Source organism: Octopus sinensis, linkage group LG1 (genome assembly GCF_006345805.1).
Source record: "Octopus sinensis linkage group LG1, ASM634580v1, whole genome shotgun sequence".
Taxonomy (NCBI): domain Eukaryota; kingdom Metazoa; phylum Mollusca; class Cephalopoda; order Octopoda; family Octopodidae; genus Octopus; species Octopus sinensis.
Window position 1 is genome coordinate 211106360 of NC_042997.1, and position 23008 is coordinate 211129367.

The 23008-nt window shown below is 40.7% G+C and overlaps 1 protein-coding gene across 1 annotated transcript in view; it reads left to right on the top strand.

The window, feature by feature from the left end:
- The first annotated feature begins 6312 nt into the window (after positions 1-6312).
- Positions 6313-23008, top strand: part of LOC115212753 (protein zer-1 homolog) — a 143052-nt gene continuing 126356 nt past the window's right edge. The window contains exon 1 of the mRNA XM_029781418.2: positions 6313-6553. The gene's annotated coding sequence lies outside the window, so the exon portion shown is untranslated. The remainder of the gene's footprint in view (positions 6554-23008) is intronic.

The window sequence follows — 23008 nt, forward strand, 5'->3', positions numbered from 1 at the left end:
AACTTTCTAGGTGCAATCCCACGGTCATTCATGACTGAAAGGGGTTCTTTACCCTTGTAATATAGAATGCAGGCTGAAGGCGGCAAGCTAGCAGAACCATTAGCATGCTGGGCAAAATGGTTAGCAGCATTCCCTCTGGCTTTACTTTCTGAGTTCAAATTCCATCAAGGTTGATTTTGCCCTTCATCTTTTCCGGGGTCTATAAAATAAGTACCAGTTGAACACTGGGGATCAATATAATCAACACACCTCCTCCCAGTTCAAGGCAACGTAAATGAGACAGTGTGAGGTAGTGTCAATGAGACAGTGTGTAGGAGAGTATATCTGAGAGAGTGTCAGACATTGCATGTGGGACAGTTCAAGGCTACAGAAACGAGACAGTGTGAGGTAGTGTCAATGAGACAGTGTGTGGCAGAGTGGGAGAGTATATCTGAGAGAGTGTCAGACATTGCATGTGGGACAGTTCAAGGCAACGAAAATGAGACAGTGTGAGGTAGTGTCAATGAGACAGTGTGTGGCAGAGTGGGAGAGTATATCTGAGAGAGTGTCAGACATTGCATGTGGGACAGTTCAAGGCAACGAAAATGAGACAGTGTGAGGTAGTGTATATGAGACAGTGTGTGGCAGAGTGGGAGAGTATATCTGAGAGAGTGTCAGACATTGAATGTGGGACAGTTCAAGGCAACGAAAATGAGACAGTGTGAGCTAGTGTATATGAGACAGTGTGTGGCAGAGTGGGAGAGTATATCTGAGAGAGTGTCAGACATTGAATGTGGGACAGTTCAAGGCAACAAAAATGAGATAGTGTGAGCTAGTGTATATGAGACAGTGTGTGGCAGAGTGGGAGAGTATATCTGAGAGAGTGTCAGACATTGAATGTGGGACAGTTCAAGGCAACAAAAATGAGACAGTGTGTGGCAGAGTGGGAGAGTATATCTGAGAGTGTCAGACTTTGCATGTGGGACAGTTCAAGGCAACGAAAAGGAAATAGTGTGAGGTAGTGTCAATGAGACAGTGTGTGGCAGAGTGGGAGAGTATATCTGAGAGAGTGTCAGACTTTGCATGTGGGACAGTTCAAGGCAACGTAAATGAGACAGTGTGAGGTAATGTCAATGAGACAGTGTGTGGGAGAGTATACAGTTGCGGCCAAAATGTTCAGAACGGCATTGTTTTCGTCAGAAAAGTAGATATAATTTTTTATCAAAGTTGTTTTATATTCTATAATTTTTACAGTCAATAAATACAATATTAGTTGTTATTGTATGAGATTTTGGTGTAATTTGAGAGGATATTACAAAAGTTATGGATGATTTAGTGATTTAATGCAAAACCTACGGCGGCCAAAATGATCAGAACGGTTGAAAAAATAACAAAATAATCAAAAATGACAGAGAATACTGGAATTATTTAATATTTAGTGTGAAGCCCTTTAGCTTCAATCACACTCTGACATCTTTGACTGCATGAGGAAATTAAATTTTCAATTTCTTGCTGGGTGATCTTATTCCATTCTTCCTGAAGGGCATTCCATAATTGCTCAGTTGTTTTAGGATTTCTGGCTTTCGAACGTTCTCCTAGAATATTCCATACATTTTCAATAGGATTGAGATCTTGGCTTTGAGCAGGCCAATCCATAACAATAACCTTTTCAGCCTTAAGGAAGTTCATGACCACCTTAGCCTTGTGACATGAGGCATTTGTGCCTATGTGTGTGTGTTTTTGTGTCTCTTTGTGTTCATATTGGCAAGTGTTATTGTCATATAAGCAGTGCCATTCATTTCCAGTCTTCTGCTAAAACATGTCCGGCCAGCTAAGGTGTATTATCAACTTACTTGGAAACTGGTGAGGTTTGGTAACAGGAGGGGCACCTGGATGTAGAAGATTTGCTTCAACAAATTTCATCTCACTCATCCATGCATGGAAAAGCGGACATCAAACGGTAAAGATGATAATGTATGTGTGTGTATATGTATGTCATTATTCAGTTTTATTTCAAGATTTCTTGCTAATAGAGAAAGAGCTGGTTTCTAACCTAGATCCAAGGCTCTTTCATTAGAATTTCAGCATCAACTACAAGGTATTTTTGTTTGCATGATGTACGTATGTATCTATGTATATATGTGTGCAGATTTGCATGTTCTGTTTTTGTTTTATGCAGAGCTGAATGTCTCTCCGTTAATCTGTTAATCATTAATTAACAAAGTTAATATTTTCATTAACAATTTAACTTTTAAGTTTGAAAATCATTATCAAACTAATAAACTTCTGTTACATTTAGCTTTCATTAACTCAAGTTCGTTAACCCCAAAATTTCATAAAAACTGGTAAACATTTAAAAGTTTTTATTGTTTTCAGACTGTCTTAGCATATTTAATATTATACATGTCATTCTTTCAGCCCTTCTTAGTCCCTTTGAAATTTAAAATTATAAAATAAGAATTTTTTAACTCTAAAGCAAAAAAAAAAACAACAAAAAAACCCATATAGTTTTTGTGTTTTAAAGCCCTCAAAAAGGCCAAAAAAGCTGATTTTATAGTTTTGGCACTTTTTAACCTGTTGTATCTAATTCCCTTACAAATTATTTTGAAATATAAAAAAAAATCACGTTAGTGAATTCTCATAGCTTTGAGATAATGTGAGGGCTTTTCTTTTAGAAAGCAGAGAACTGGGAGAAAAGCAAAATTAACTGAGGTGGATATCAACAGAGAAAATATCGACTTCCATAAAGTGGAAAAAATAAATGGAAGGAAAAAAGTTGGTAAATATTTCGGTGTAAATGGAAATAGTTGTTATGTGGTATTAGGGCATGCTAGAAATAGCAACCAAATTTTTTCTGGAAAAAGGAGCTGTTTATGCATGATTTCAATGTCACATTCGTTGACAGCATGCAAAATTATCTGAAAAAGAAAAATGGCCTGCAAAACAAAACTCCCTTGGTGGGAAACTCCGAGGTCGCTACCGCCCCTCTCACCTTTCTTTTCCAGAAAAAAGTGGCTTGCAGCAGGTTTGGAAGTCAGATACATTGAATGCACCCGAATAAAACTGTGGAAAAAAATTATTTCACATAAAAGTACGAAATATTTACCTAAAGAATAAAATTTTGTCCTGATTATACCTGTATTTCAATTAATTCAAATTAATATATCTCATCTTGAAAAGTGGCAAAATTTTTGTTGGTTGCCATCTGAGATAATTTTAGTAACAAATCAAACAGGTAAAATGCATTAAGAATTTCAATTTTAGTGTTTATCCATAATCTTATTACTTTTACACCTGTAAATTAAATTTACCTGCCCATAAGATCAGTTAAAATTATATAACTATAAACCAGTGGTATATAAAGCACCCACTGTAAGTAAAAAATGTACAAAGTTACAAGCAAATATTGTGGCCACCCCTCTTGAACTTGAATAATTCAAAATAACGTGAACAAATAAGCATTACATTTGATGGATTAATATAAACCTTAAAGATGCTTTTAGGTGTGTTTTTTTCTTACACACACATAACATGGCCTCACTCGGTTGGGGCTACATGTGTGTTGCTTTGACATCATCAGTCCATAAGATTTGTTTATGGGGAGAAAAATATTGAAAAATATCAATAGATGTGTGAGTGAGAAAGAAACGACGGGTGAGGCTTTAGGATGTGCTAGAAACAACAGCCAGATCTCCCTTAAATCACACATTTTCCTCTGAAATTATTAACATTTATTTTTTAACTGAAAATGTTTCACTCACGGGTTTTAAGTGCTTAGTGAAAAGAAAAAGGTCGAAATCATTTCAGACTGGGGTGGCGAGAGGGTGGTAGGATTTTTTAAAAATGTAAATTTTCAAAATTTTCCTTTTTTCTGTGAGAAAATGACTTCCATCATTCTGAAGACTTTGGTAAAAAAACATTGGAAAAAATCCCCGTCAAAACAGAGAGATTCCAACTTGCATGGGCTGTCTGATCCGAAACTCCATTTTCCCAAAACTCCCCACCTTGCCTCCCTTCCAAAAATTTTACCTACAAATTTCTTTGTAATCATAATCTACACTGTTTGAAAGTTATTTGTATAAAATTTCATTAGAAAATACCTATTTTCCGGAAAGTTCCCTGGGAAAATGTCGGCTCTTGTGAATTTTCAGAAACTCCTCTCCCCAATGCCTCTGAAAATTTTTCCACCAAATCTTTACATAAACTCAGTCTAAAGGATATAAGCGATTATTTGGTGCATTCATTTTTCTGGAGATTATGAGGCAACAAAGTCAGTTGGGGTATCAAACTGTAGTTGTGCCTTTTTTCAATAAAAACTAATGTTAATGGATTAACATTAACTTTCATTACATTTTCAAAGAATTAATGGATTAATGATTAACAAAGTTAACTTTTTGGTTAACAGATTAATGATTAATGATGTTAACTTTTTGATTAACAGTGTCCACCTCTGGTTTTATGTATGTATGCTCATGTATATACTTGCATATTTAGACATGCGACATGTAAAAAGCACCAACCAATCGTGGCCGTTTGCCAGCCTGCTCTGGCCCTCGTGCCAGCGGCACGTAAAAAACCCACTACACTCATGGAGTGGTTGGCGTTAGAAAGGGCATCCAGCTGTAGAAACACTGTCAAACCAGACTGGAGCCTGGTGCAGCCTCCATGGCTTACCAGATCCCGGTCGAACCATCCAACCCATGCTAGCATGGAAAACGGACGTTAAACGATGATGATGAAACTTCTGGAATGTTTTACAGATTTTTACAGTTCCACTGATGGACTGGATCTGTAGTCTTTGAATTAGCTTTCTCCTTTCTGGTTTTGAGAAGCCTAATTTCTCAAGATTGGTATTTAGGCAGTATGTTACATATCCCAGGGTCCCAATAATTACAGGTATAAACCTGAACTTGTAATCTGGATAGAGCAACTGCAATTTTCTTAATAGTGTGTGAAGTTGCATGGTCTCATTCGGCTGTTGGGCTGACAATTTCTCAACTCGACGCTTTCCCTCAAATAAGGCGAACTTCATTTCGAGTTTCTCCTGTCTGTTGAGATGAATTGTGTTCCAGCTGGATACTTTTGTAATTCTCTCCTTTTCCAGCTGTCACAGATGTTCTACATGGTGAATATTAGGAGAAAAGCGAAGATGTCTTCGTTTGCCGTCGACTAACAGAAAGAATGAGCGCTAAAAAAATACTAAACACATGGATGGTAGGGGGTGATATATGAAATATTTGGCTGTTATTTCTAGCAAGTGTAATGCCTGCATGTGTGGCTGGCTTTGCTTCGTAGTTGTCTCCCTTGCTGTATTCTTTTCTACTCTAGGCACAAGACCCCAAATTTTTTGGTGACGGGAGGGGCAGTCGATTACATCTACCCCAGTGCGCACTGGTACTTAATTTATCGACCCCGAAAGGATGAAAGACAAAGTCGATCTCGGCGGAATTTGAAACTCAGAACGTAAAGACAGACGAAATACCGCTAAGCATTTCGCTCAGTGTGCTAACGTTTCTGCCAGCTCGCCGCCTTTCTCCCTTGCTGTATTGTATGACTGGTATTGCTGAAAGAATGTGTACTAAAAAATAAAATACTAAACATCTAGATGGTGGAGGTTGATTTATGAAATATTTGGCTGTTATTTCTAGTAAGTGTAACGCCTGCCTGTGTGGCTGGCTTTGGTTCGTTGTTGTCTCCCTTGCTCTATTGTACGGGTGATGTTGCGGGAAGAATGTTTGCTTAACAAAAAAATATTAAATCCATAGACGGTAGTGGGTGATTTAATAAGGTGGCGAGCTGGCAGAAACGTTAGCACGTCGGGCGAAATGCTTAGCGGTATTTCGGCAGCCAGTACGTTCTGGGTTCAAATTCCGCCGAGGTCGACTTTGCCTTTCATCCTTTCGGGGTCGATAAATTAAGTACCAGTTACGCACTGGGGTCGATATAGTTGACTTAATCTGTTTGTCTGTCCTTGTTTGTCCCCTCTGTGTTTTAACCCCTTGTGGGTTGTAAAGAAATAGGTATTTCGTCTGCCGCTACGTTCTGAGTTCAAATCCCGCCGAGGTCGACTTTGCCTTTCATCCTTTCGGGGTCGATAAATTAAGTACCAGTTACGCACTGGGGTCGATGTAATCGACTTAATCCGTTTGTCTGTCCTTACCTGTCCTCTCTGTTTTTAGGCCCCTTCTGGGTAGTTAAGAAACAGGTAGTGGGTGATTTACGCAATATTTGGCTGTTATTTCTAGCAAGTGTAACGCCTGCCCGTGTGTGTGTGTGTGTGTGTGTGTGTGGTGGCTTTGGTTCGTAGTTGTCTCCCTTGCCGTGTTGTAACGAGTGGTGTTGCAGTGAGCATGCGCACTGGTGTACTCATTGTCAGCGATGCAAGTTGTGAGGCTTCAGCAATAAAACTGGCGATGGAGACGTGAAGAAGGCTCTCTCACCTCTTTAACCTCTTCTACTGCACAAACAGACATTGAGCAAACCCTTCCAGCAACTGGTGTTGTCTGTCTACCCGTGTGTATATATATATATATATACATACACAGCCGTGAATATTGTCGGAGTATTCTTCCAGGTTAGTGATTTCATTAAAACACACACACACACTATACACAACAACAACAACAACATACACACACATAACACACACACACACACACACACACATACAACAACAACAACAACAACACACACACACACACACACACACAACAAACTGTTTGCTCTGATTGGCGGCGGCGGCGCCGAGTGGCGCTCTGAGTGTGGCGCATGGCTTGCTGTGTTGTTTGTGTGTCAGTGTGTCCCGAAACACCAACAGATCAAACACAAGATCATCCTAATCGGCGCTTGTATGCAACATTTAATAAGCTAAAGCATATATATACACATATATACATACACATATATGTATTTTCTGCGTAGTGAGATAAAAAAACAACCCCCCAAGGCTGTATAGGTATCAGAGCATTTCTAGAGAGAAGGTCTTACAGCTGTTTCTGTGATGTTAATTAATGATATCCCTTCCTCGGAGACGGTGTGAGGGGAGAAATTAAGTCATGGTTAGTTTCGATCTGATACAAAACAGAGAGTAAATATATATATATATATATATATATGTATATATATGTAAATCTATATATATATATATATATACAGATTTACATATATATATATATATACACATATATACATATTCATATATATTTATATGTAAATCTATATATATATATGAGTCCAGTAAGAGTGGTTCTTGTACTCTGCAGGAAGAAGCATTGGTGCTGCCTCATTGCAAAGTCGGCAGTCGCGTCATACCAATAATATTTTTGGCCAATTATTTTCCTTTTTTTTCACTGTTTTTTTTATTTATTATTTTAATACTTTGAAGACGATAAAAATATTCGTTGAAAAAAAAAAAAAAGAAAAAGAATATCAAAGAAAGAAAGAAAGGAAAGAAGAAGGAAGAGAAACGAGGAGAATTCTTTGTTCGAATTACGTTTAGTTGTGGAATTAATGGTTTAGATTTAAAATCTATCCAGTTTCAGCGCTTGACATTTATTCTTGTCTTTCGTTAATGTAATGAAGCAGTTTTTCTCTTCTTTATATACATGTTTGTTTGTGTACACGCACACACACACACGAAGCTGACATCTCTTTAAGACATATTTATATCCTTGAAATAATTATATATATATATATATATATATACCGAGATATACATATATACCCACACACACATACATACACATGTGTATATACACACGTTTTGTTACATATGTGTGCATATATATATATATATACACACACACACACACACACATACATATATAATGTATGTAGTTATAGTTATATGTTTGTTTTGTTATGGTTCGTTCATACTATATATATTTATATATATCATCGTTTTACATTCGCTTTCCATGCTTGCGTGGGTTGGACGGGTTGCTACAGTCAGTCCTGCTTATCTAAACGGATCAAAGGATCGCATTTCACTCGCGCGTTTCATCGTTGGATTACTTTCTGCGACCCGATGCCTTTCCTGTCAACAACCATTGCGCAGAATGTACTCGAGTGCTTCTTTTCGTAACACCAGCCAGAAAGGTGACAAATCGGTGACAGTGCTGTTAAGGGATCTTCACCTCGCTGCATCTTTGCTCGCTCAGCAACGTTTTACAGCGCGGGAGTCATGAATGATTGTGACTTGTGATAGACGAGTGATTGAGGTACTCGACATTCCGTGATACGTATGTATGACCAAAATAAGCTTTGATGTAGATCAGAGAGATTGAGCAATAAGGTTGGTGGTAGCAAGAATGAGAATTAGACGTGCGTTGTATCAGTGAATAGTTACACGAGTGTTGGTTGGAGTTTCAAATAGGTCATCATCATCATCATCATCGTTTAACGTCCGCTTTTCATGCTAGCATGGGTTGGACGGTTCAACTGGGGTCTGGGAAGCCCGAAGGCTGCACCAGGCTCCCATCAGATCTGGCAGTGTTTCTACAGCTGGATGCCCTTCCTAACGCCAACCACTCCGTGAGTGTAGTGGGTGCTTTTTATGTGCCACCGACACTGGCGAATGGCCACGCTCGGATGGTGTTTTTTATGTGCCACCGACACAGGTGCCAGACGAGGCTGGCGAACGGCCACGCTTGGATGGTGTTTTTTATGTGTCACCGACACAGGTGCCAGACAAGGCTGGCGAACGGCCATGCTCGGTCCAGTGACATATTTTGTTACATTGGAAGAAATGGCGAACAGAGATCCCCTGCCGTCCCTACTAGTGAAATTGAGAAGAGGAAGGAGTGATTGAGAGAATAGGGGTATGGATTTGAGAGGCATGAGAGATAAAAAGCATTGACCATGGTAAGAAGAATGAAAGGTAGAGATGATAGAGGTGTTATAGATGAGGGACTGTCAGTGAAGCCTTTGATGTAGATGTGATACTATATATATCATCATCATCATTCTTTAACGTTTGTTTTCCATGCTGGCATGGGTTGGATGGTTTGACAGGAGTAGCAAGTCAGAGGGTTGCACCAGCTCTAAGTGTTTGTTCTGGCATGGTTTGTATTGCTGGATTCCCTTCCAAATGCCAGCCACTTTACAGTGTGTCCTGGGTGCATTTTATGCAGCATCGGTTCTTTTTACAAGGTACCAGCACTCATGCTTTTTATGTGGTACTAGCACTGACAGGGTCACTGAGTACCTTGCAAGACAAAAGCTCCCTTTAAAAACTGGGAGTAGGGATTAGTATTGAGGCATGGGTGGTATTGTGCCAGTTGGTGAGAAGTTAAAGGTAGAGAGGGACAGAGGACTGTGCCCTGTTATGGAGTAGATACATGAAATGCTCGAGAGTAAATGGTACGGAAACAACTGGCGCTCGGTCGGTTATGACGAGTGTTCCGGTTCATCTGCACAGTTCATGAAATTCATGCACAAGTGGCTGAGCGCTCCACAGAAATATATGTCATCTTTATGTAGTTCTTGGAGAGATTCAGTGTGTTGCAGAGTGTGACAAGGATGGCCCCTTTGAAATACATTTTTGCCAGCTGAGTGGACTGGAACAACAGGTAACATGAGAACAGGTGTAACAGCCCTATAACTAAACCCCCTTTACATCCTAAACAATCCAGATTAAGCTAACAAGCAAATACTCTGCACATATCTAACTTCCATAAACCCACATGGGTCAGATGAGTGCTGATGAAGGGCAACCCCCCCTCCTTCTCCCAAAGGGTAATGGCATATGCACTCATTAGCCATCTCGATACAAAATGTAGCAAAAATCAATGCTGGCTACAATTTCTGTAGAAATGATGTAAAGATCACTGCTAACACAGTAGAATGTGGTGTTGGCCTATAAAAACATAGAATATACGTTACAGTATAATATTATGGTTGCATAATGAAGTACCACGTACCTACAAATCATTAACATGGTAAACTATGCACTAATTAGCCTCCAAGCCTATCATTATAACAAACTTTATAATTACCAGAACCCCTTCCACTAAATACAGAATTAACCTCCAATAACACAATCTCTCTTATCAGCATTACTAATTACAACAAACTGCAACAAATAAGAGACTCGGTGAAGGATCTGCAGCTAGAACTGAACCAGAAGCAGATTAAAACTAAAGTAAAGAAATATCTGTAGCTGTAAGGAGTGGTGCAGCCATACATGGGCAGAAAATGTCAACAATAGAATGAGACTGTACCGACACTTAAGAAGTGATATCTTACATTGCACAAAAAAGGGGGAGTCTGCATTGTTGCTTGACATGCTGGAATAAATACTAAAACGTCCTTCAAATAGCATCTTGAAGGTAGGACACATTGGATAATGTAAACCTGCTGAATGGCGGCCTCGTATTTTCCGATGCCAGCGCCGCCCCGACTGGCTTCTGTGCCAGTGGGACATGAAAAGCAGCATCCAAACGTGGCCGATGCCAGCGCCGCCTTCACTGGCTTCTGTGCCGGTGGTACATGAAAAGCACCATCCGAACGTGGCCATTGCCAGCGCCGCCCCGACTGGCTTCTGTGCCGGTGGCACATGAAAAGCACCATCCGAACGTGGCCATTGCCAGTGCCGCCCCGACTGGCTTCTGTGCCGGTGGCACATGAAAAGCACCATCCGAACGTGGCCGTTGCCAGTGCCGCCTTCACTGGCTTCTGTGCCGGTGGCACATGAAAAGCACCATCTGAACGTGGCCATTGCCAGCGCCGCCCCGACTGGCTTCTGTGCCGGTGGCACATGAAAAGCACCATCCGAACGTGGCCATTGCCAGTGCCGCCCCGACTGGCTTCTGTGCCGGTGGCACATGAAAAGCACCATCCGAACATGGCCGTTGCCAGCACCGCCTTGGCTGGCTTCCGTGCCAGTGGCACGTTAAAAGCTCCAACCGATCGTGACCAATGCCGGACCCCCCTGGCACCTGTGCAGGTGGCACGTAAAAAGCACCCACTACACTCACGGAGTGGTTGGCGTTAGGAAGGGCATCCAGCCATAGAAACACTGCCAGATCAGACTGGTGCCTGATGCAGCCTCCTGGCTTCTCAGACCCCAGTCGAACCATCCAATCCATTCTAGCATGGAAAATGGACGTTAAATGATGATGATGATGACTGGGCATGTTTGACGACAGCCCAGTATTTACCCTGGTGTACATGGGGGCCATAGAATTGGTTCTCGAAAAGAAGAGGGAACAAGGCTACTGTGATGCAAATAATCTATTGATCTGCAACACCAACTTCAGGAAGCCAGCCAGCAACCTGATAACCTACCAATCAGGTGGTTATGCTAGCCAGATTGGTTACATTCTCACCAGGGAGCGGAATGTATGGTTGCTCTAAATACAAAGACCCTCTCAGCACATTGTGCCCAGAGTGGGAATTTATCATTTTTGGAAGTTTTCCCCCTGATGTTTAAAATGCATATTTTCTGGTTCTCTAAACTCGAGATTACAAAGCAAAAAACTTGAGTTTAAAATAATGTCTGGTTCAATTTTTCTAGCTCTTTAAAGTCAGCCAATTTAACGAAATTTACATTTTTTTTTGAGTATTTTATGATCAAACATTTTCTTTCACAAAAAAGATTTTTAACCTCTGTTTGAACTTATTTAGAAGTATTTTTTATTGTCTTTCAGTCAAGCCACAGTTTAGAGTGCATAGGCCAACATAAATTTGAGAAAATAGGGGATGCATTAGAAATATCCAAATTTTTGGTAAAACCCCCTCAAATTTGATAATTTTTTTAAAAAGGACAAATTTTGACATATTAAGGGTTGACATATTTGACATCCTTAACATTTATATGTAAACTGTGGGAAAAAAAAATCAATTCAAAGGAGTTAAGAGAGCATACAGAAAGTATAATTCCAATTTGGGTACCAAACATCAAAACCAACCAAAATTGGGTCAAATTGGTAATTATTGACCCCAACGTGATTAAACAGGTATGAAAACAGGAAACATAAAATGGACTCAAAACCTAATAACTTTCTTGAAATAATTGATCTTAAATGCATTTTTTTTAGTATTTAACCTATTTTATGGGGTAAAAATCTGATTAGGAAGGTGAGATTCTGGCTTGGAGGATTTTGCTCTGCTTACACTGAAATTGAAGAAGGGCTGAAATACGAGATAACAAAACGAAAGTATTCTCAACACATCCCTGGATTGAAACTTTACCATAGTCTACCCCACCTCACATCATCCTCATCATCGTTTAACGTCCGTTTTCCATGCTGGCATGGTTTGGATGGTTCAACTGGGGTCTGGGAAGCCAGGAGTCTGCACCAGGCTCCAGTCTCATCTGGCAGTGTTTCTACAGCTGGATGCCCTTCCTAATGCCAACCACTCCGTGAGTGTAGTGGGTGCCTTTACGTGCCAGGCGAGGCTGGCAATGGCCATGATCGGTTGGTGGTTTTTACGTGCCACCGACACAGAAGCCAGTCAAGCCGGCGCTGACATCGGCTACATACGGATGGTGCTTTTTAGGTGCCAGGGTAGGCTGGTAATGGCCATGATCGGTTGGTTCTTTTTACGTGCCACCGGCACGGAAGCCAGTCAAGGCAGCACCACACCTCACCACAAAGGAAAATACAATCAATCTCCCCTATGATTCACAAAGAAAATCCGAATCATTTGCACTAAATTGTGAAAACTGATCACTTATTATTCACAACAAATATTAAAGCGACAATGTCAAACAATAAATATGCGTAATATGGGCCCAGTCAGTGATTCGATTCTTGATTGTTCTTCTGTCAAAGCAGACACCTTCTTATGTTTTGAAGAGATGGGCTGTGTGACCAACTTCACCACAAACAGAATAACTTGGGCTGGGACATTCCAAAGCAGTTGCTGGATGCAACATGATGGACATTCTTCTGAAGATGTCATGGGTGTTATCTTTGATTGAAAGTTGGCGAGATCTTGCAGATAATCGTTTTTAACCACAATACACCAAAAAGGCAATTTTGGTCAGTATGCCCTGATTTTGTTAATCCAAATCCCCATAGACAAAAAAACCCAATTAATCTTGGTTCCAGCTGATAGCCCTTAAAATTGTGGTTTAAATAAGCCCTCAACCACTATCCGGTGATTATTTTAACCTAAGATATGATTTTTTTTTTCCCCCGAAATAGCCAATCTGGGCACAATGTGCTCTGGTGAAGAATGTATCCCTCAGCATAGACTAGACGTTAGTGACTTCAGACTCCAGGCCAGAAGGATGCCGAGAAGCAGGCCAAATCTGGAAAAGGTTTCAGAAGCTTATATATACTTCATAAATTTGGGGACATCCTAATTGAAAAATTTGGTGAGAGGGAGGTGGAGTTACAAAATTGTGACATTAGAGGGCAATTGAGAATTCCTGCAGGACAACTTGCTAAGTGCCACAGACCAAATCTGTGGGTGGTGCAAAGTCCCAACCAGAGCTTGGGTAATGTAGTGGTGAAACAATACTGTAGACAGGGCTATTAGAGCATAGAAACAGATCTGGAAAACCTGGGGAGCTGTATCAGATCGCCAGAAGGGAAGCTAGGAGACAGGTATATCTAGCCAAGGGAGAAGCAGAAAAGAGGAAGTTTGCCTATGTTTAGTGATGCAAGGACCAAAGAACAGTGTGCAAGAGAAAATTGTGATGTCATAGGAGAGAAATGTGTCTGCATGGATGATAGTGCAGCTGCATTTAATGATTCTGCCAAGAAAGAGGCTTGCAGATGCCATTATGATAGACTGCTGAATGTGGAGAATGAATGGGAAGAGGAGAGTTTGCCAAAGGTTGACCCAATTGAGGGACAAGCTACCCGAATTGATAGTACCTTGGTAGATAAAGCAATTGACAGGGAAAGCCTCCAGCCTATCAGGAATCACTGCTAAAGTGGATCTTTTTTTCTTCAAAGCTTGGTTCAAACGCTCTAATTGCTGACAGTAGACTTGAGCATTGATTGTTGCATTAGGTGGTAACAATTCAAAGTGAATTACTCCTTTGCAATCCCACCAGATAGAGAGAAGAACCTTTTTTTCCCATGAAGTTCCCTTTCCGGTTGTGGTTGAGCTTTTTCCTTTTTACCAATCCACTGTTTACGACATTTAACATTTCGAAAGAAGATCCATTTTTCATCACCAGTCACAAGTCTATCCAAAAAGGGTGAAATGAGTTTGCGAGAATGGAGAGAAGAGCAGATGTCAACTCAGGATTTGTGGTTGCTTTTGGACAATTCATGAGGTACCCATTTTCCAAGTTTAGGAACCTTTCCAAGTTGTTGAAGATGATGATAAACAGTTGTATGGTTTGAACTAAGCTTTATTGCCAATTCTTCAACTGATAATGCAGGATTTTCTTCAAGTAATGCCTCAAGGAGCTTATCATCAAACTCAACTGGACGTCCTGTTCGATCTTCATCTTCAATGCTGAAATCTCCACTTCTGAATTTTGCAAACCATCTTCTACAAGTTCTTTCATTCAAGCATTCTTTCCCATAAACTGAGTGTATGTTTTGAGTCGCTTCTGCTGCAGAGTTTCCCTTTTTTGTACTCATAAAGCATTATGTGCCTTAAATGCTCTTTGGATACTTCCATAGGATTTTAATCAAAGAAATTTTAATTCTATTCTGTAAAACAATTTTTTATTAGTTTAAATATATAGAAATGTATAAAAATAATTTTTAATTCCATTAGACATTCTAAAATACTATTAAATTTCATTCAATTTTAAAAAAGGTAAAATCGGACAGAACTTATGGGTTGACCTGATAAATATGTTCCTAGTATGGACGAAACCTAGAGGGACCAAATTACACATGTAAAATGCAGAACTAAATTACTTGCCTGTTTTTGGCTCTTGTACTTCACTAGTGATGACTAATAAGGATTGTGTCTAACATAATCAGAACACCTAAAATCTGAGAGGGGGTTTTGTCTATTAGATCAGATTGGAGCCCGATGCAGCCTCCTGGCTTCCCAGACCCCAGTTGAACCGTCCAACCCATGCCAATGATGATGATGATTGACTTCAGTTACTTCTCAGATACTTTAGTTTATTGAACCTAAAAGGATGAAAGGCGGTGCTGATCCCAATGGGATTTCTATTCAGATTTGAATAAAGGAGTAGAAGAAACACAACAAGGTATTTTGTCCAGCAAGTTTACCAATCTTGTTTCAGATGAGTATGTTAGGCACAAGGCTACAAATTTGGGAAGAACAATATAGACTATTTAATTACCCCTTTGTACTTAAGTGGAATGCTTTGTGATTTGAACATTGCACTGATGGTCTCAAGACTGCAGTTTTGAATCCCAGACTGGGCAGTGCATTATATCACATTGCTCCAGTTCATTCAGAGGTAAATGAGTAACCCTGCAACAGACTAGCATCCCATCCAGGTGTGGATGGGTCATTTTGATCACTTTTACACCATGGAAAGCAGGTAATTGGTCAGCTGTCCAGAGGTCGCTAAAGTTGATGAGGAGTGGCTCGTTAGAGCTGTTCAAGCCGTGTCAGTAAGGTGAGAGTCAGCCTTGAATACAAGATGGAGTTTACCAGGGACCAGTCCACTCTTCTGCATCATAGTTCTCCAGGCCATAACAGAGCAATTCAAAACTGGATGCCCATGGGAAATGCTATATGCTGATGAGCTTGCTCTTATTGCAGAATCTGAAGCAGAAGTGGAGAAGAAGTTTTGGGTCTCGAAGCAAAACCTGGAATCAATGAGCCTGAAAGTTAACTTAGCAAAGACTAAAGTTGTTATAAGCAAGAAAGCAGACAAGACTCCCCTTCCATCAGGTAGATGGAAAATGGTGGTGGTGGTGGTGGAGGTGGAGGTATGTAGGGAAGGGGTCTAAGCTATGGATGCATAAGAGATGCAGTGGAATCGTAGGTAGGTTAACAGATGGGGTTGCTTTCATGTGTGGCAGATGTGCAGGAACAATAAGCACTAAGGGCACGAGGGACTTTGTCAAATGCCCAGGAGGCTCTCTTGAGGTAGTAAATAGTTTCTGCTATTTAGGTGACCAGATTAGTAAAGGGGGTGGATGCTCTGCAAGTATTGTTTCTAGAATAAGAATAGGGTGGAGGAAGTTCAGAGAGCTGCTACCTCTGTTGGCAACGAAAGGACTCTCAGAGTGAAAGGTAGATTGTATGATGCCTGTGTGCCAACGGCTGTATTACACGATAGGGGGACATGGGCTTTGACTGGAGAGGAATGAACATTGTATGCTTCATTGGATTTGCAACACGAGTGTGCATGACCAACAGAGCAGAACTGTATTGAGAGAAAAGTTGGGCATAAGAGGGACTGGAATGTGGCGTGCAGGAGAGGAGAATGTGGTGGTTTGGACTTGTGATGTGTCTGTGTGTGAAGAAGTGCCTGTCACTGAAGGTGGATGATACCTATGGGAGAAGGAGGCTGAGGAAGGCATGGGAGGAAGTGGTGAGGACTGATCTTAGGCTCACAGACGAAATGACAATGGACCAAAATATTTGGCACTATGAGGCTCTACCTGCCCACATTGGCAAAACTGAGGGCTAGAAGTGTTGTGTCCCACCCACGTGTAACAGCAACCTTTTCACAAACCCTACCCCAAGAAACCGACCTACATCACCTCTTCTAAACAGCATCTTTCTCTTCATAAACTATGATTGTCTTCCTTTGTCACCTTTCCTGTCCTGCTCACTGTATCACTGCTTTCCCCACTCCCTATTTTTCTACCCAGGTTGTTGCAATCCCCACTCCTTACTTGTGCCTTCTTGGCAACACATGTGTATGTTTATGTCCTTTGTACCCCTCTTTTCTTTACTCTACCATCCCATCTATGCTCTGATTCTTGTTACTTGTGAGTATACCCTGGCATTTCACCATCTCTCTTACATTGGTATATTATTGTTATTTTATATTTCTATTAGGCACACGAGTGGCTGTGTGGTAAGTAGCTTGCTAACCAACCACATGGTTCCGGGTTCAGTCCCACTGCGTTGCATCTTGGGCAAGTGTCTTCTGCTATAGCCCCGGGCTGACCAATGCCTTGTGAATGGATTTGGTAGACGGAAACTGAAAGCAGCCTGTCGTATATATATATATATATATATGTATGTGTGTCTGTGTTTGCCCCCTAGCATTGCTTGACAACCGATGCTGGTGTGTTTACGTCCCCGTCACTTAGCGGTTCGGCAAAAGAGACCGATAGAATAAGTACTGGGCTTACAAAAAATAAGTCCCAGGGTCGATTTGCTCGACTAAAGGCGGTGCTCCAGCATGGCCGCAGTCAAATGACTGAAACAAGTAAAAGAGAAAAAGAGTATATATAATTTTCTAGATGGTGTAATTTAATTGTTCAATTTGAATTGATAAAAGGTGTTTTTTTCTAATTTATATGTGTGGTGGTTCTCTAGTCCTTATGCAGAGTCTGATCACCTCTTGTACTTACACCTAAGATCCATCATGGTGTCTGATGTGGCTTTTTAGACCAGACAATGTATTAAAAGGACACCCACATAGATTGCATATCCAATGTGGACCAATAAGAGTTGCAGTTGAGTTCTGCTCTTTGTGGATCTTAAAATGTCTTTTGAGGCCTCCGTTAGATTTACAGACCTCATGGCATACACAGCATTGAAAGGTGTGCACAAATATACAGGTACAGTTGTTGGTGGAGGTTTGTTTTTCATGGGTCCTCAAATGAGATTTGAGTCCAGCCAAAGAAAGGTGTAATCTGACACAAACTGTGCACACATCATCACTGTTTAATGTCGGTTTTCCATGCTGGCATGTGTTGGACTGTTTGACAGGATCTGACAAACCAGACGACTTCACCAAGTTCTATTGCCTGCTTTGGCATGGTTTCTATAGCTGGATGATCTTCCTAGCACCAACCATTTTACAGAGTGTATGGGGTGCTTTTTATGTGGCACCAGCACTGACAGGGTCACTAAAGTAACTTGCAAGACAAAACCCCGTCAGCTGGGAGTGGGGGTGGCTTTGTGCCAGTTGATGAGGTGCGCACTTATGTGCTCATATGTCCATATGTGTACTCTGTGGCTGTTGTAAAGTACATTCCTCCCACTGCTGTGATCTGTGACTGCCATTGTACTCTAGTAGCCACAATATTTACTAGTCATCGGATACCATTGTATCTCTTCGTGCTGGAATAGTAATACACTAACATCTTCTGTCATACATGTCAAGTGCTTTGCTATTAAACTAAACTGCCCAGTAACAAATTTTTCTGCAATTTTAGAACTTATAAATTTAGCTTCATAAAATGCTAACGTTAAACTCAGAATATATACATCTGTATGTAATGGTTCTCAACTCACTTTGGAGTATAACCGCTTTCCTGTTGCAGTCTGTTACAAGTTTGATAGCATTTCTGCCATGGGCCCTCCAATAACTGCCTAGTTCTGAATTTGTTTTAAATTTTTAGCAATAAAGTGCATAATTTTGTCCAAATCACACCAACGGTAGTGCCACCCTCATCCAAAAGGGATTTTTAGCCTTGTAGTAGATGAACATACCTTTAGACATAAATGACTGCAGTGTTCGACTGGTGTTGTTGGAACTCTATACACATAAACACCTCATGCAAGTCTCCCAATGGGTGCACAAGTCTGCCTTTTAAAGTGTCATATGACCACAAACTCGATGGGCAAGATTATCTCTGGACTTTCTATCATGCTGAACATTCTTCACTTTTTTGGTCATTATGTTGCACTATTTGATGGGGGAATTTCAGTTCCTCAAACTGTGGACTGCCATTAGCTTCTGTTCAATATCAGATGTTCCCAAGGAACCGTCTTGTTGTTTAAGGATATAAAATTGTTACTGTAATGTCATGAAATTTCCGTTTTGTTTTTGTGTTGGGGTCACAACTAATTCTGTAAAGAAATGACTTTGGAAACCTTAAATCATCAAGATGAGTGACAGGATCCAACGATTGCATATATTAGATGAGAAGGCAAGCATCCATACTACAACATTTGTGTCAGGTGTAAAAGATTTCCATCTCATGTTTAATATATGTCTGAGAAATCTTGCATGTCTTGGATGAGTTTTTGCAAGGAACATCATCATCATCATCATCATCGTCGTTTAGCGTCCGTTTTCCATGCTAGCATGGGTTGATGATGTGAATGTCATAGAGGCAAACCTTGGGGAACAGCTTCAAATCCCTTTTTGAACTGATTCATTTTTCCTGTGTCCCAAGTACAATTTAAGCCTGGATAATTCTTAAATTGATTTTGGAATCTAAGCATTCTTTCCTGGAGACACAAGAAAATCCACTACATCAAGTCTGATCCCTTGGACAAATTCATCATCATCATCGTTTAATGTCCGCTTTCCATGCTAGCATGGGTTGGACGATTTTTGACATTGGGCTGGCGAACCAGATGGCTGCACCAGGCTCCAGTCTTGATCTGGCAGAGTTTCTACAGCTGGATGCCCTTCCTAACGCCAACCACTCCGAGAGTGTAGTGGGTGCTTTTTATGTGCCACTGGCACGGGGCCCAGTCAGGTGGTACTGGCAACAATCTCGCTCACTTTTACATATGTCTTTCCTGGAGAAGGTCTAAAACATCATCTTATTGTTCTTCAGGTTTATTGTTAAGCCCTGAAGCAGTACAGTCACTGGAGAAGAGGTTCTAGGGTTATAAAGGGCTTTGATTTAGAAACAATTCATAACCAGCAGTTTACTTGTTGTGCAATAGCTAAGATGCATCCATCACAGTCCTTAACCCTTTAGCATTTAAACCAGTCATCATTACCATCATCATCATCGTCGTCATTGTCATCATTATCATTTAACATCTGTTTTCCATGCTGGCATGGGTTGGACAACTTGACAGGAGCTGGCAAGTCAGAAGCCTGCAATGAGCTCCACTGGCTGTTTCGGCATCAATTCTACAACTGGATGCCTTTCCTAATGCCAACCACTTTACAGAGTGGGTTGAATGCTTCCTATGTGGCATCAGCATTGGTCCAGATATCCTGTCTGTTTTATGTTCAGTATGGCCAGATCTGGTCTCTTACACCTACTCTACAATGTCATTCTAAAATAAACAATCACATCATTGAAATCTTGAAGCTACAAGATGATGCCTAATTCTAAATGAGCAATAAACTGGCCAAAGACATCTGAATGCCAAAGGGTCAAATATTCAAGTAGCTGTTGTAGAGCAAAGCTAAGAACTCACTTGGCGCAGAGGCAAACCGTCTTCGAATCAGTTCTCTTAGAAACCCCTTTTTAGTTTATACTTGTGTCAAGTTGGACAAACAAATCGACAAACTTAGGTGGCCGCCTCAACTTACCCAACACTCACCACTGTATCAAAGGGTTTCACAGGATCAATGAAAACTCAGCAGAAGGGAAGAAATCCCTGTTCATTTCTTCTGCAACAGTCTAATGCTTCTACCAAATCTAAATCCACATTGAGAGTAGGGGACAATGAGGGAATATCTGTCGGTAGTCTCAACAAGTGTTACAAGTTAAGGAAATACCATGGAAGTTACCAAATTTGCGCTTGGTGCCTTTTTTTCTTGTGCAGTAAAATCAGTGTAGCTGTGGAACTGGTGAATCATTCCATATGTTAACAGTTCTTGTGGTCACAGCCAATATATCCCCACCAAGCTTAATAACTTCAGTTGGTACATGCTCACTTCATGCAGTTTTGACTTCCTCTGTCGTAGACTTATTATCCATTTCTTTACTAACATGGCACTGCAAAAGATTTTTCTGTGACTTATCTATTTTGGATGGATTGGGGAAAGAGGTTCTGTGGAATGCTTTATTGATCTCTTCAGAATCTGATGCTGAAAAGTATTTCTGATTACTGATTAAAACCTATCCATCTTTGAAATGTAGAGAAGCAGTGATTGATTGGTGAGGTTGAAATACTTGTTTTAACAGGCAGTACATATTCTTTGGTGTCTTTTTTGTGAAAGTCCAATTGAATATCTGTGGATCTGACTAACCACCACATGCTTGACGTTAAACAATGATGATTGGTGGGACATACAAAAATCACTGAGTACACTCCGTAAAGTGGTTGGTGTTAAGAAGGGCATCCAGCCATAGAAACCATGGCAGAACAGACAATTGGAACATGGTGTGGCTCCTGGCCTTGCCAACTCCAGTCAAACTGTCCAGTCCATGCCAGCATGGAAAACGGACATTGGATGATGATGATGATGATGATATTTGTTGGCAACAAGCTGTAAAAGTAACTCAAAGGTCAAGGAGTTCTTACATGACACCCATCATGCATAGTAAGTGATAAATCTGATAAGTACCTTGGACAAAATTCTGGACACTTGAGTCTCTTTTACACCTTTCTGCTGATTACAAAATAACAAAGATGTAGGTGAGGTCTTATTGTTAAGAAGCTAACTTTCCAATCATGTACTGTAAACCAGTACAACCTGTGTCAGTGGGGTAGAAAGGGCTCCTTAGCCGTAGTGAAGGCAATCTGTCTAGGGAGATAACCTTACAACAAATCCCTTGGTCCGTAGATTAGAAATACTGGGTTGACGTCCAGCGGGAACAGCTTTGTTTCATGGAGGAGGAAAGATCTTCTTTAGTGCTTGGTTGTACAATGCTTTCCAATGTGTGTAGTAGCGACACGCGCACACATTATTAACCATTTGAAAAAACTATGTCTCGACCACAGTTGAACAATGATGATGATGCTTTTAAGTTCAGTCCCACTGTGTGGCACTTAGGCAGGTGACTTTCTGTCTTCCACTCTAGCCCTGGGTTGAGAGAAGCTGAAAGAATTGTATCTCACACACACATCTGTGTGTGTGTCTGTGTGTCAGTGTGTATATAACTTTGTTTTCATATGAGATGGTTGTAAACAAGAGCCACTGTCATGCAAGTGATGTTGTTTCTTTCTGGTCTTTCATAAAAGACATGTTTAACCATGGGGGAAACCTTGCTTGGAAACAGGAAAGGCAACCAGCTACAGAAAATCGTATACAAAAGTGGACGTTAAAATAATGATGGTGTGTGTGTGTGACTAATGACTGAGACCTTTGGTGACATGCTGTGCTTGAGAAGTGAAATCCTAGTTGTGGTGGGACCTGTGGCACGTAAAAAGTGCTTTTCGAGCATTGGGTCCCACAGAGGCAATGTGACCAATGCTGGTGTTGCATAACTAGCACCCATGTTGATGGCATGTAAAAAAAAAACAACCTTTTGAGCATTGGGCCTCACAGAGGCAATGGCAAATGACCGAAACATTTGGCAATATGCTGGGCATGAAAAGAAGGTCCATCAAGCCGAGGGAAATCTAATCACTGGAGATACTTGTGTCACACAACAGGGACCTTCACCGATGGCATGCAAAAGCATCTGTTACGCTCTCAGAGTGATTGGCACTGAGGTCTGGTGCAACCCCTCAGCTCACCAACCCTGGTCAAGCTGTCCAACCCATGCCAGCATGAACAGTGGACATTAAATGATAATGATACTGTATGTATATATATATGTGTGTGTGTGTGTAAATATATATATATAATGTTTGGTGTTAGGAAGGGCATCCAGCTGTAGAAACACTGCCAGATCAGACTGGTGCCTGGTGCAGCCTCCTGGCTTCCCAGACCTCGGTCGAACCATCCAACCCATGCTAGCATGGAAAATGGACGTTAAACGATGATGATGATGATATATATATATATATATATATGTAAATGTTTAGTTAAATATATTCAATGAGAATATTATACACTGAATTTACATTGAGTGCTCTATTGTATCAAAGTGTTAATACTATTAAAGTATTTATGTATTTAATATGAGTGATTATATATATATATATATATTGATAGAGAAGGCTCAGCAAGTAAAGTGAGACCACAGCCGTGACTGATGCCAGTGTCACATGACCAGCCCATTTAAAAATTTAAAAGTACCCTTGAATCATTGAGCAATACATGACACTTGATAAGACCTATTGAGTCAAGTAAAATCAAAATGGAAATTGTAGTTGTAGCTGATACCAGTGCCACCCGACTGGCACTTGTGCTGGT